This window comes from Pipistrellus hanaki (assembly GCF_964339955.1).
Source record: "Pipistrellus hanaki genome assembly, chromosome: 3".
Lineage (NCBI taxonomy): Eukaryota > Metazoa > Chordata > Mammalia > Chiroptera > Vespertilionidae > Pipistrellus > Pipistrellus hanaki.
In genome coordinates, this window is record NC_140505.1 from 20,028,017 (window position 1) to 20,041,025 (window position 13,009).

Consider the following 13,009-nt stretch of genomic DNA (forward strand, 5'->3'; position numbering starts at 1 on the left):
GGAGCTTGTATTCACAGAATCCTGGCAGTACTCGGATATTGTGGCTTTGCCTTCCCGGGACAGAGAGAGGGAGGTGAGACCCGGGTAGCCCAGTCTAGGTGGAGAAATAACAAGTAGACGGAGAAGAACAGCCTGGGCAGTGGATGGATGGATGGGAAGGGCCAAATGAGTAGCACAGGTAACATTCAGAGGACAGGCCAGTTCAGAGGAGGGGGCTGGAGCTGTCTAAAACGGAGTATGAAAAATGGTCTGAAAGATGGAAGGCCTCAAGTAGAAAGAGCTGGGAAGGCCATTATCCTGGTGAGCGGTTGGGGAAGTTGAATTCCCATGAATTCCCCCTTTCAAGCCTTGTTCCTCAAAATGTGGCCCTAAAACTAGCAGCCATCGCCAAGGCCCAGGAGCCCATTAGAAATGCAGAACCACAGGCCCCACCCCAGACTTTGGCTGTAAATCTGCTTTTGAACAGGATCCCCAGGTACTTGCACACACATTGGAGTTTCAGAAGCACTGCTCTAAACGCCCTGCTCCGGAAGCCCCATGTAGAAGCTGGCCTGACCCAAAGACCTGATGCCTGGATGTCCCCTGACATCTGCCCTCTGTACCAGGGCTGCCTCTGTCTTCTCTGTCCTCCCTGTGGGTCCATGTTGCTTTTTCCATTCGGAGCAGGGCCCAGCAGCCTCAATGTTAGGCCTTGCCACCACAGGAAGGGCCCCCTGAGGACTGAAGGGCCCTTATCACAGGCAGGAGCTGGGACTTTCTCCCGTGGGTGTCCCACATCTGGGGTCTTTGTTCCGGCTCAGTGGTTGGAATCTAAACACTCCATGCCGAGGAATTCAGTTCATCCCTGGGGCATCTTGTAACTACTGCTGCCGGCAGACTGGCCATCACTCTATTAGGCATTTCTAAGCCCCCTGATTGCCATTGCCCTGCTCCAGCCACTCTAGGTGTGGGAGGACCAGCCTCAGAAAATAATAATTAAAAGCTAATGTTTTCTCTTGTGACTCTGGGTCTATGGGCGCCCTGCTGTGACCCAACCTTCCAAACCCTTTCTATCTTCCCTGCCTGGCCTCTCTTTGAAAAAACAGTTAAGAACTCTTCCTACTAGCTGCCTCTTTTTTTTTTTTTTTCCACCCCTCCCCTCCCCCAATTAAACTTTTCTCCCCCAAGCTTCACTCAACGTGCCTATGACCTCGACCCTGTAACACAGTTCTGAACTTGAAGGAAAGGACTTAGACTGGGAGCCAAGAGACCCGGGTTCCAGTTCCTGCAAACTCCGCTCCCCAGGTGGCCCAGGCCTCAGTGTCCTCCTCCTCCTCAATGAGGGGATTGAGCCAATGGATGCTCTCTGAGGCCCTTTCCAGCTGTAACAGTCTGAGATTGTATTTCACAGAATTATGGGGAGGACCACGTACAATGAGATGATGGATGTTATAGTACACTGAGAAGTGCAAGATGATACACAACCGTATGGTAATGAGCAGCCTCCTTTCCTCCCAGGGCTTACCAGCATGAGTCTTTGTAAGTGTCCTCAGCAGACTGGGGGCAACATGAGGGCAAAAATGGCAGTTTCTACTTCTGTATCTTCTCTCAGTGACCACACTGGGAGAAGGCACTCAACAATATTGCTTAGTAGGTGACAGGCGGACCACCTTCATTGGCTGCTCATTCACCTAAATGAACTCATAAGAAGCTTAACAGGAACGTGGTCACCTTGGCTTCTTAGGGGAAGAAGGTAAAGTCTTCCTTTAAATATGCATGTCTTACTTTCCTTGAGGGGAAAAAAAAATAGCTTACCCCCTTAAAATGAGTTGGATTGGGAAATTCAAATGGAATGTTTAATACTGCCTTGCAAATTAGCACATACCAGCATGCTCAAGGCTTAATTCCATCCCTCAAGTATTTACTGAGTGTGCTGAGTGCTGAGTGCCCAACCTCCGCTCAGAAGAAATACTGTAAGTAGAACTTTGTAACAAACATATTATAGTAAGACTTAGACATGGAGATAAATATCGTCCCATTAAAGCTGTTGTCCAGTTACCTTGGTCTGAACTCCGGAACTCTTAGAAAACCGTCTTCAAAGCCCATCACATTCTTTACTGACAATGACAAATCTTTGTGTGCTTTTCAGGCAAGAGAAATGTCTCTTGAATTCAAGCCTAGTGAGTAAGCTGCTTGGTCGGATCCAAAATCTAAATTATGTACATCTTATGATGATGCTCTTAAGGAGCACTTAGGAATAGTGTGCCACCTTCCCACGGGCATAATTTATAGGTCTTTCACTGACTTGCATGAGTTGAGCTGTGTCTATAAAATCAATCTCATGAGAGATCTCCTTGCTTCTGCCCTGGTCCTACACCCCACCTTCAATCTCCATGGACTATTCTCAAGACAGCAGCCCAAGAGATATTTTTAAAAATAAGTCAGATCGCCGAAACCGGTTTGGCTCAGTGGATAGAGTGTCGGCCTGCGGACTGAAAGGTCCCAGGTTCTATTCCCATCGAGCGCATGTACCTTGGTTGCGGGCACATTCCCAGTAGGGAGTGTGCAAGAGGCAGCTGATCGATGATTCTCTCTCATCGATGTTTCTAACTCTCTATCCCTCTCTCTTCCTCTCTGTAAAAAATCAATAAAATATATATTTTTTAATAATAAGTCAAATCATGTAACTTAACTGTTTGAAATCCTGCAAGGACTCCCATCTTACTGTGTAAAGGCCAAAGTCCTTAGGGGGCTTCTGAGACCCTACATGATCCAGCTTTCGTGTCTTTTCCCAACTCTGCCTCTTCCAGTCACTCAGCTCCAGGACCCCAGTCTCCTGGCCCTTCCCCAAACATGCCAGGGGTGCTCTAACTTAGGACTTGGCTATAGCTGTCCCCCCTATCTGGAAAACTTTTCTCCCAGATATCCAATGACAAAAAGGTAAATCCCTCATTTTTTTCAAGTCTCTGGTCAGTGCTCAACTTCTCAATAAAATTTAGTCTGACCTTCAGTTTCATACCTCTATTAATAATGCCTTCTATTTAATACTTTCCATTTAATAACTCTACACACAGACACAGACACCACAGAGACACATATTCACTCCTGATCCCCCTTAGCCTATTCTTTTTCTTTTTTCCAAGTACTTGTCACCTTTCACTGTACTATATAATTCATCTCTATATTACTTATAGCATGGGGTGGGGAATATCCAGCCCACAGGCCATATAAGGTCCTCAAAATCATTTGGTCTGGCCCTGCCAAGGCATTAGGGGTGAGTTAAATAAATGTTTGCCAAATACAACAGGCTAATTTTTAAGTTGATAATTTTATATGGCCCATGAATGATGTTATAAATATCCAAATGGCCCTTGACAGAAAAAAGGTTCCCCACCCCTGACTTATAGTGGGTGTGCTTGTCTGTATTCCCTGTTAGAATCTTGGCTGGAGGTGGGGAGGGGGGTCTACTCGGGAGGAGCAAAGGGGCAGTATCTTTGGCTGTTTAGTTGAGTCCCAGAACTGGCACTCAATAAATACATGTTGAATTGGATTGAATGAAATGATAGGTCCCAACTTATATATAGTATAGTCCCTGCCTTTCAGTTGCTTACAACTCTGATGGTTAGAAGTAGAGACACACATGAAAGTGACTGAACAGTACACACGAATGACTAAGAGAAATCCACAGTAACACTTAGGAACTGTGGCAAGGATGAGTGCAGGCAGAAAGAGGAGACAGGGCTGGGGTGAGCCTTCTATCCAGTCAAGCAAATCTCCTTGTCCCCAGCACATGCCCAGATTATTTCAGCCTTTACCCATTTGCTCACGCAGTCCCTCCGCTGAAATCCCCTACTCTTCCTGACCCCTTACCCAAACACAACCCACCCGTTAATGCTCAGCCCCAGCCCCCTTCCTCCACACAACTCTCCTCGCTGACTTCTGTCTCCTCTGTGCTTGGATAGCACCTCTATTTAGTATCAGACCATTTAGTCTTTAAATAGAAACTTGTGTGTGTGTAATTTCCCCAACTACTAGTAAGGACCACATCCTTTGCTTCTCTCTTTGGAATGATGCCAAGCACTGGTTCAGTAGTGGCACCTGACACAGGTGGCACCAGTTGGTTGGTCAAGAGGCAGAGAGAAGAGAAGAGAGCATGCAAAGCACAGAAAACCTCAAAAGCAAAGATGCCATGGTGTGAATTGCCATGGTGAGTATAAAAACATCACCACAGTGGTTCTCAGCCCCAGCTGAGATTCGAATCACCTGAAGAGCCTTTAAAACTATCTCCCACCCCAGACCACCTTCATCAGAATACCAGGAATGTGGCCCAGCCATCACTATTTTTTAAAAAACTCCCCAAGTAGTTCTAATGTGGAAGTAAAGATAAAAACAATCACAGTATTAGAAAAAAACAGAAGGGGTAAAAGAAAATGAAGGGGGAAAAAGTATAAGGGAAATTGTAAAGCAGACCCAAAAACCTGTAATTATGCCTATCTTTTTTTTTTTCCCCCATTTTGTTCTTATTATTGAATAGTTTGTCATGGGAATTTGTCTTTGTCAGAGTCGTCTGGATGGATCAGCTGTGCACAGATGTTTCTGTCCTCTGCCATGGAAAGAACAGGCAGCACCAGCAAACATGGGCCCGGCCAGGCCAGGGTCAATCTGTACCCACGGGATTCAGAAAAGTTTGGGCAAACAAGAGGGCTATTTTTGATCACATGAAAGTGTGCATGTTGCAATGTCTTCCCCCTCCCAGGTCATCGGCATTCTGTTTACTGTTGCTCGTGCCTGCCCTGTCCATCACAGGAGCCAAGAAGTATGTAAGCTATATTCAGGCTACTGGTTCAGAAATTCCTGGCTAATTGTCCCACCTCTTCCTCCCCCACACATTCTCTGAAACTGCGAAGTTGCACCTCCTTGCTCCTGAAGGCATCCCAGCTCAAGGGCATTGAAGAGCATGCCAGGAACTTGAAGAGCTGGTGAGTCCTCACCAGGTCTGGCCGGTGGATGGTAATTCACACCTGGTGAGTCCTCACAAGATCTTCTCTAGCATACCACCTTTCCTCCTCCATCCCTCCTTTCTCTAAATGCAAAACTCAGAGGCAGACCAAGCAACCAAGCTGTGCTTCCTGAGAGCGGCCTTCAAGGGCGCCTATGCAGACCAGGCCTCCCCTCCCCCTTCCCCCCCCCCCCCCCCCCCGACTGACCACTCCACCACACTCTAAACATCGCTGTCACCAAATGTCACTGTCAACCCAATGCCACTGTTGGGGGTGAGGCTGACAAGTTCGTCTGAGAAAGGACAGGGGCTTCCATTCAGAGTAGGCCCTGAAGGACTGAGATTAAAACTTTTCCTGAACTGAGATCTGCTTATGTGGGACCAGAGGGTAGGGGTCGGGAGTAGGAAAATGAACATAAAGGGAAATACCTTGACGCTTAGTGGCTGAAGGGGGGAGAGCAGGGAGTGCCCGGGAAGGAGGAGGAGGGTGTGGACAGACAGGCTAGAGGACTGATGACAAGCTTCCCCATGTCCACAAGCTTGCCCAAGACCCAGCCCTGGGTCCCAGGGGTCACAGTGAGGGCTGACCTCTCAGGCCACCTCCTGTCACCTTCTCACTCCCTGGTCTCTGTGCAGGAATCAGGTCTGCCAGGTGCTGACCAACCTGTGGCCTCTCCTAGCTGTAGCTGGCAGGGAAAGAGACCAGCCCCCAGCAGCGATCCATATATATATATATATATATATATATATATATATATATATATATATATATATATATATAAGAGAGGTAACCCGAAACCCCAGAGCTGGGCCAGGGGAGGAGGGAAAGGGTAGAAGGGGGGATGAGGTTTTTCCACTTCCATTCGCAACTGTCAGGCGGGTGATTAATGACCAACAGGTTTGGAATCGCCTTTATTGCCAGATCAGTATTGTTGCCCGTGACAGCTAATGAGGTTGGACAGGCTTCTCCACGCTGAGCTTTATGGGGCCGGCTCCCTCCCCTGCAGAGCTCACAAGCCCTGCCAGCTTTTATGCACAGGAATGTTCCAGCCCCATCCCCACCCCCTCCCTCCTTGTTCCCCCAACATACCTCACTCCCAGCACCCTGAACCACCATTTCACCCAGAACCTGCCCCATCCACAAAGGAAGCTGAGTGGCAGGAACTTCTGATCCCCAGTCTGCCCAGAGAGACCCATCTGTTACATCCAAACCCGGTTCCCTGCCCCTGCTGGCACGTGAACATGACTGCCCTGGGTTAAAGAGGAGGAAAAGAAAGTTCTGCATGCTTGCTCTGGTCAGTCTGTCTGACCAGCCACTTCAACAAGCCATTCCACCGTCAGCTGTAAAAGTCAACACGAATTTTACGCACTTACCACTTCAATCCAGAAGATGTGTTGAGGAGGTGAGGATGGAGGAGTGAGTGGATTTAGGAAAGGGGGCCTAATGATGGTTAATAACGATTTTTAACCAACCACTTAGAGCTAGAGATGCATAAGCTGGGTTTCGGTGCAGAAATCAGCTTGGACTGAGGTCTCAGGGTAAGGAAATGCTGGCTTTGTTTTCTGCTCTTACAAATCAGCTTTACCTTTGTGCTAGCTCAATTCTTGATACGGTTAAGCACGTGCTTGCCTGGGGTTTAATATTTGAAAGAGTTGGAGCAATGTAATAAGCAAACAGCTTAAAAGGCCCAGAAAGACCCCCTCAGCTTAAAAATCTATTACTTTTCCATGTGATATAAATGTATTTTGCTTCTGCTCAGAGCAATTTCCTAGTTTACTCTTATTAAGCCAAGAGACGGCTTAGCAGAGTTCTTGATTTATGAAACACATACTAGATTCATTAAAACCTTAAAAGATTTAATACATTTTATCAGGACATTAAATCTGTGCAGGCTTTTTAAATCAAATACCTGCCATATTTCATCCCCCACACCCTGCACACTTTCTCAAGAACACTAAAATGTGGACTGACAAACATTAAGGGTGTTTCAGGCCTGATTTCTAAGTGGCATTAAGGTCCTCCCTCCAGGATTTACAGCTGGGCCTCTCCCCGAGTCTGATCTCCTCAAGAACAAGTTGTTTCCCTCTTTGGTATTCAGCTCAGTAGAATGAAGTGAAATCTACATTCCAGGCATACACATAAATGTCTCTACCTCTCCCATCCCAATCGCCAGGGGTTTTAATCCCTACAGGTTCCCCAGGACCCCATCCGGGGGTACTAGCCCCCATCCTCCTCCTACCTCCTACCTCCAGAACTCCTCCTTCCACATGGCCACACTCATAACCTCTCCTCCATTCTCTCCTCCCCTGAATCTCTGCCCAGACAGAACCGCGCTGATACAACATCTGTCATACTTTGGGATGCCTGGAAAACTTGCTCTCCCATTCACAACCCCCCTTTTAAGTCTTGCTACACAACAGTGATTCTCAATTGGGGGCAACTTTGTCACACACACACACACACACACACACACACACGCAATCACAAGGGGAGTTTGGCAATGTCTAGAAACATATTTGACTGGGTTTGTGTAGGCAGGCAGGGAGGTTATTAATAGTATCTAGGGATAGAGGCCAGAGATGCTGCTAAATATCCTCCAATGCACAAGATAGCCCTTCCCCTCAACAACAACAACAACAAAATTACCCAGCCTAAAATATTAATAGTGGAAAGGGTGAGAAACCTTGCTATAGAACCCTAACCTCTCCCACTCTTCCTCTGTGCTTTCATACCTTAGGGTTTGGGCTTATAGCTAGTAGGTGTTTAATAAATGTTTATTGAACTAAGTTTCTGTCCTAATACATTGACATTTTCCCATTTCACAAATATAGGGGGCAAATATTGGATTGGCAATCGGATGATCTGTTCATGACCTTGAGAAGTGACTTCACCCTCTAACCTGCATGTGCTCACTTGTAAAATGAGATTATAGTTAAACTATCCTTATGGATTATTATGAGGATCAAATGAGTTCATATAATTGAAAGCACTTTTTATATCCTAAAGAGCCATACAATGTCTATTGTTTTATTTAATATTACTTACTGAGTGCCAATTATGTGCTAGGCATGATGTTAGACCCTCTGTGGTTGGGGTGGGAGACACAAAGAAGAGTGAAGCAAAGCTCTGCCCTCCAGGAGCTTATATTCTTGAGAGGAATACTGATATATAAAGAGAATATTTCAGTAGATTTGAGAGAGTGTCCTGCGAGAGGAATGCACAAAATACTGTGGAAATGCAGAGAAGCAGCATTTAGAAGGGTCTTCAAAAGAATTGGCCCAGTAAAGCATGAAAAACAACAGAAGAACACCATAAAAGCTGGATCATATAAAGACCTTACATGACAAGCTAAGAGATTTGAAGTTTATTCTGTAGGGAGCCTGTGACTGGGTTTTTAAGCAGAAACAGCACACAAAGACCATATGGGGCACCATGGGGACGATGCACGGATTAAGAGTAAGCTACAAATTGGGGTAAGATCACTAACCTTAGATTCTTACAATGAGCCAAGTCAGAAGTGATAAGGCCCTGAAGTGGGACCACGTGCAGAGAGGAGAGTACAGGGTGGAGGAATACTTTAGAACCACATAACTAAATGATGGGGCAGAGTAAGGTAGAGGCTGATATCTGGCTTGGATGGTTGAGTGCATGGTGACTCCTTTATTGGGAGGAAAACATTTGAGAGAAACTATGAGGTCAGTTTGAGACATGATTGGTATATCCCCCTCCAGTATCCAAAGAGATGGTATTCTAGTCTATAACTCCGTGGCTATTGGTATGCACTTGGTCGAATCATCAACAACCACATAATTAGACTATTGAGAGCACATGAAAGTTTCCAGAAAGAGGAGGCAGAGAAAGAAGAGCTGTGGGTCCAGGATGGAGTTCTGAGGAACATGTGAGGATGAGCTCATAATGGAGACTACAATGGGAACACTTGGACAAATAGGAGGAAAACCAGGAGGGACAGGATGGGGAGGTGTATACCTTAAGTGGTAGGCCAATAGCACCGAGGGCATCGGAGAAAGGAACTGAGGACTGAAAACAAGGGAATGGAATATAATGAAGAAAAGACTTTTGAAGAACTTTGCTTGAAAAGAAAGAACACAAATCAGGTGAGAACTAGAGACTTACACAGGATCCACGGAGGGGCTCGAGGGGTGGCAGGGACTTGCACAAGGCTATATAGGCTGCAGCTGAAGAATTGGCAGAGTGAGGAGATAATTGAAGGCTCTAGGTCCCTGAGGAGAGAGGAGATGGGGAAAGGCTGGCCTAGAATGGAACCTGGTTTCCCTTATGCTCTGAGATTCACATACTAATGTGAATGGAGACTATCCATGATACAGAGAAATGTATAGATAAATATATACAGACAGAATGCTATATAATCTTTTTTTCTTTTCAATTCCTATCATTATTATGTATTCAGAGATGTCAGAAGAATGATGATTCCAGGCAAAACCAGCCAGGCCACATCTCAAACAGTCAGGCCTGTTGGCACAGTTTCCCAGGGTAGCAGGCTGCTTTCTCGCCCTTGCCCGTATGCACTGTGGCTTTGACCAAACCCCCTCTGTGCAGACTTCCCTTTGCCCTCTGTTCCTCCATGAGTGAAATAAATGGGTTGGATTAAAATTCAGGCAGCAATGTATATGTCCATCAACAGATGAATGAGTAAACAAATTGTTGTACAGTTGTGCAATTCAATATTACCTAGTAATAAAAAGGAATGGACTATTGATATGCTCATCAACATGGATGAATCTCCAAATAATTACTCTGGGTAAAAAAAGGAAAAAAGCCAGACAGCCTCCTACCAAAAAAATAATATAAACTATATGATTCTACTTATATAAAATTCTACAAAATGCAAACTAATGTTTGGTGACAAGCAGATCCGCTGTTGCTTGGACATGGGGGAACGGGTCAGGGAGAGGAGTTGGAAGGAGAGATTACAAAAGGAAATCTGGGGCATGAAGTATGTGTTCATTGTCTTGATTGTGGTCATGGCTTCACAGGTATGTCAAAAGCTACCAAGTTGTGCACTTTATATTATATGTCAATTATACCTCAATTAAGCTGTAAAAACATATAATCACAAAGTGATCTTTAGGTGACTTCCAACTGACTTCAACTCCATTTTCTTTTTCATGATTTCCTCTTTGATCTCTTTATAGAACTCGCTCTAGGAAACAGCCCCAAGCCCCAAGCAAATATCCTTTTGTTGTTAGATTTTCCCAACTGAAAACAAGAGGGGGAAGTTCTAAGTAAAACCCTCTTAATAATGAAGGATATAGTTCACCCCTCTTCCCTAAGTTCACCAAAATCTTGTGGGGTCAAATCCTGAAAGACAACTTTTATTATCCGTTTAGAGCATAAAGTCAAGAAGAAAAAGCAAATCTTGTGATATAAATAAACTGGAACCAAATATTTAAAAAGTTGCCTGGTTCCTTTGGGCGTAACCCACGTTATTAATCAAAAGGGCTCTAATTATGAAAGCAGGGGTTTCTTCTCTCTTTAGAGTGGCAACTCTCACCGATTAGCTTGTTCGAGGATTAAACAAGCTGCAGTCCAGGGACAGGGAGATGTGGATGGCTGTGGTGGGAGTATTTTTTTTATCCTGCTTCAACCTACAAATGCAAAACGAACTGGCCCAATTTAAAGTTTCACAATTTCTGACCACTGGTCTACATTCCTAAAAGGTTACAGGTAAAATAAATGTTGTGTGTGTGTGTGTGTGTGTGTGTGTGTGTGTTAGGTTGAATCGTAATTTTCTAATTCATTTACTATAATGAAGAAACAGACTTGGGCCACATGTATCTGCCTTCGCAATCTACAAGCTTGGTGATCTTGGGCAATCCTTAACTTTTCTAAGCTTCAACTTCCTCCTCTAAAATGGAGTTGAACTCAAAGGGCTGAGCTGAAGGTTATATAAAACAAGAAAGGCGTAGGGTCTGGTACATAATACTTAATAATGCTTTATGAAATTTGTATTGTTGAGGTATAATTTCACTTGGTAATTACTCAATACCACATAACTTTGAGTTTACCTTTCTCTCACCTTCTGTTACATTAATAATCTGAATCCACAAACAGGTAAGAACACATTAAGGGAATTTGCTATTTGAAACAATAGCTAATACAATGAACCCTTAAAGTGTGCCAAACATTGTACATGCTTTTCTTAATCAGTCATATAACCCTAAGAACAAATTCATACTATTATTGTTACCCCATTTTAAATATGAAGAAACTGAGGCACACTGAGTGATTTACCAAGATCACACGACTAATAAAAAGCTGGGGAGGGAGTGGATTTAAATCCTGGCAGACTAACTGTGGAATATCTGCTTAGTAACTATACTGCAAGGTTTTTTAATAGGTTTTTAAACACTTTTGTTAAATAAATCATGACAGACTTACCTGCCTGATAACTGCACACTGAGTCATAACCATCACAGGTTTCTTAAGAAAGGGATTTTTCAGAAATTATCTACTAAAATCCAACCCCTGCCTCTAAGCAAGGCCACAACTAAACAACTCAAGCCTGGTTTAAAAAAAAAATTTTTTTTTAATTTTAAAAAGCTGTCCTGAGAACAAAATTCTACTTCTGCTCATAGTCCATTACTAAGTTTAATAGTCAGGAAATGCTTAAGCTACAACTTAACTTAAACCCTTTATGCTTCAGGTTGAGCCCATTCCTTGGGCCTGATAAACCCCAATATTTCCATTTCTCTTATTCATTCACTCAGCTTTAAAATAAACATCTATTCAGCATGCAGCTGCTTTACATCACTGATCAAGTTCTGAAGGATCAATCAGGAGATTGGCCAACTGGGGCCTGGGGGGGGGGGGGGAGGGGGGGGGAGATTGTAGGAACCAGGTGGGGAGAGGACAGGCCGTCATTTATAGAGGAGGTGGGCACAGAGCTCCCAGGCGGCACCATGCAGCCTGCTAGTGTGGACTTAACCACATAATCCTGAAACTTTCCAACACAAACTCACCCAGAACAAACCCAGGGTGATTCCCAGCGAATCCCAAGCAGCCAAGCCTGGAAAACCAACAGTTTCCTTTTTCCTGGATCCTAAATCTAGCACCACCAGCTTGTCATCTGCCCTGTATACAAGCTTTTCACTTGCTGAAGGCTGTAATTATGGGGACTCTTCCTCTTCCGCAAACAAAATAACTTCAATGGCTGACTTAGAAATGTCCCAATACGACGCTGCTGAACGGTGGAAGCTTTTGTGGACCACCTGCTGAGGCCCTTACAGTGAGAGACACAAAGCCTGGGTCCTGGCGCTGGTTCCACTGTTCAGTCTGTTTACTAAGCACAAAGTCTGTGTTTACTAAGCATGCTGAGGGAAGAGCAGCCTCTGGCCTCAGAGGACTTCCAGTCTAGCCAATGAAGCGAGGGGGTGCACAGCCCCTGGATCTGCGGCAGGAGTTACCGAGGCCGTTCATTAAGCTCCTGACGTTCAGGAAGCGCCAAGGAGGTTTTCATCCCTGCTACCTTCGCACCTCACTCAATTCAGAACTTCGTCCACTAAAATTGGAAGAATAATTCCTCCTCAATCTACTCTATGGTGCCGTAGGGGACCTCACAGGCCGACGCTCCTACAAAAGCATAATAAAGGACAATTAAAAGCTGGGACTGTTCATTAGCGACGTGACGGTGCTAATCTGCACATTTAAAAGATGTTGCATGGAGAGGGGCTGCAGAAGAGCGGCAGGCAGAGGGCTAAAAACTGTTGCGAATCCCTGTTACCTGCTCCAGGAAGAAAAAAAAAAAGAAAAGAAAAAAGCCTTTTGACCTAATGGGGAGGAGAATCCAGAGCAATCTCCAGAGCCAAAACGTCGGAAAAGGGCACGCTCAGCACCACCTCACCCCCTGAAACCCTAGACCCAGCTTGCAGCCCGCCCGGGCCTTGTCGAGGGCGCCCCCTGGCGGCCGTCCGCGGGCACTGCTCGTCCGGAGCGCGGGGCGGGGCTAACGGAGGAGCTGGGGGGGGGGGGGTCTTCTCGCGTGAACTAAA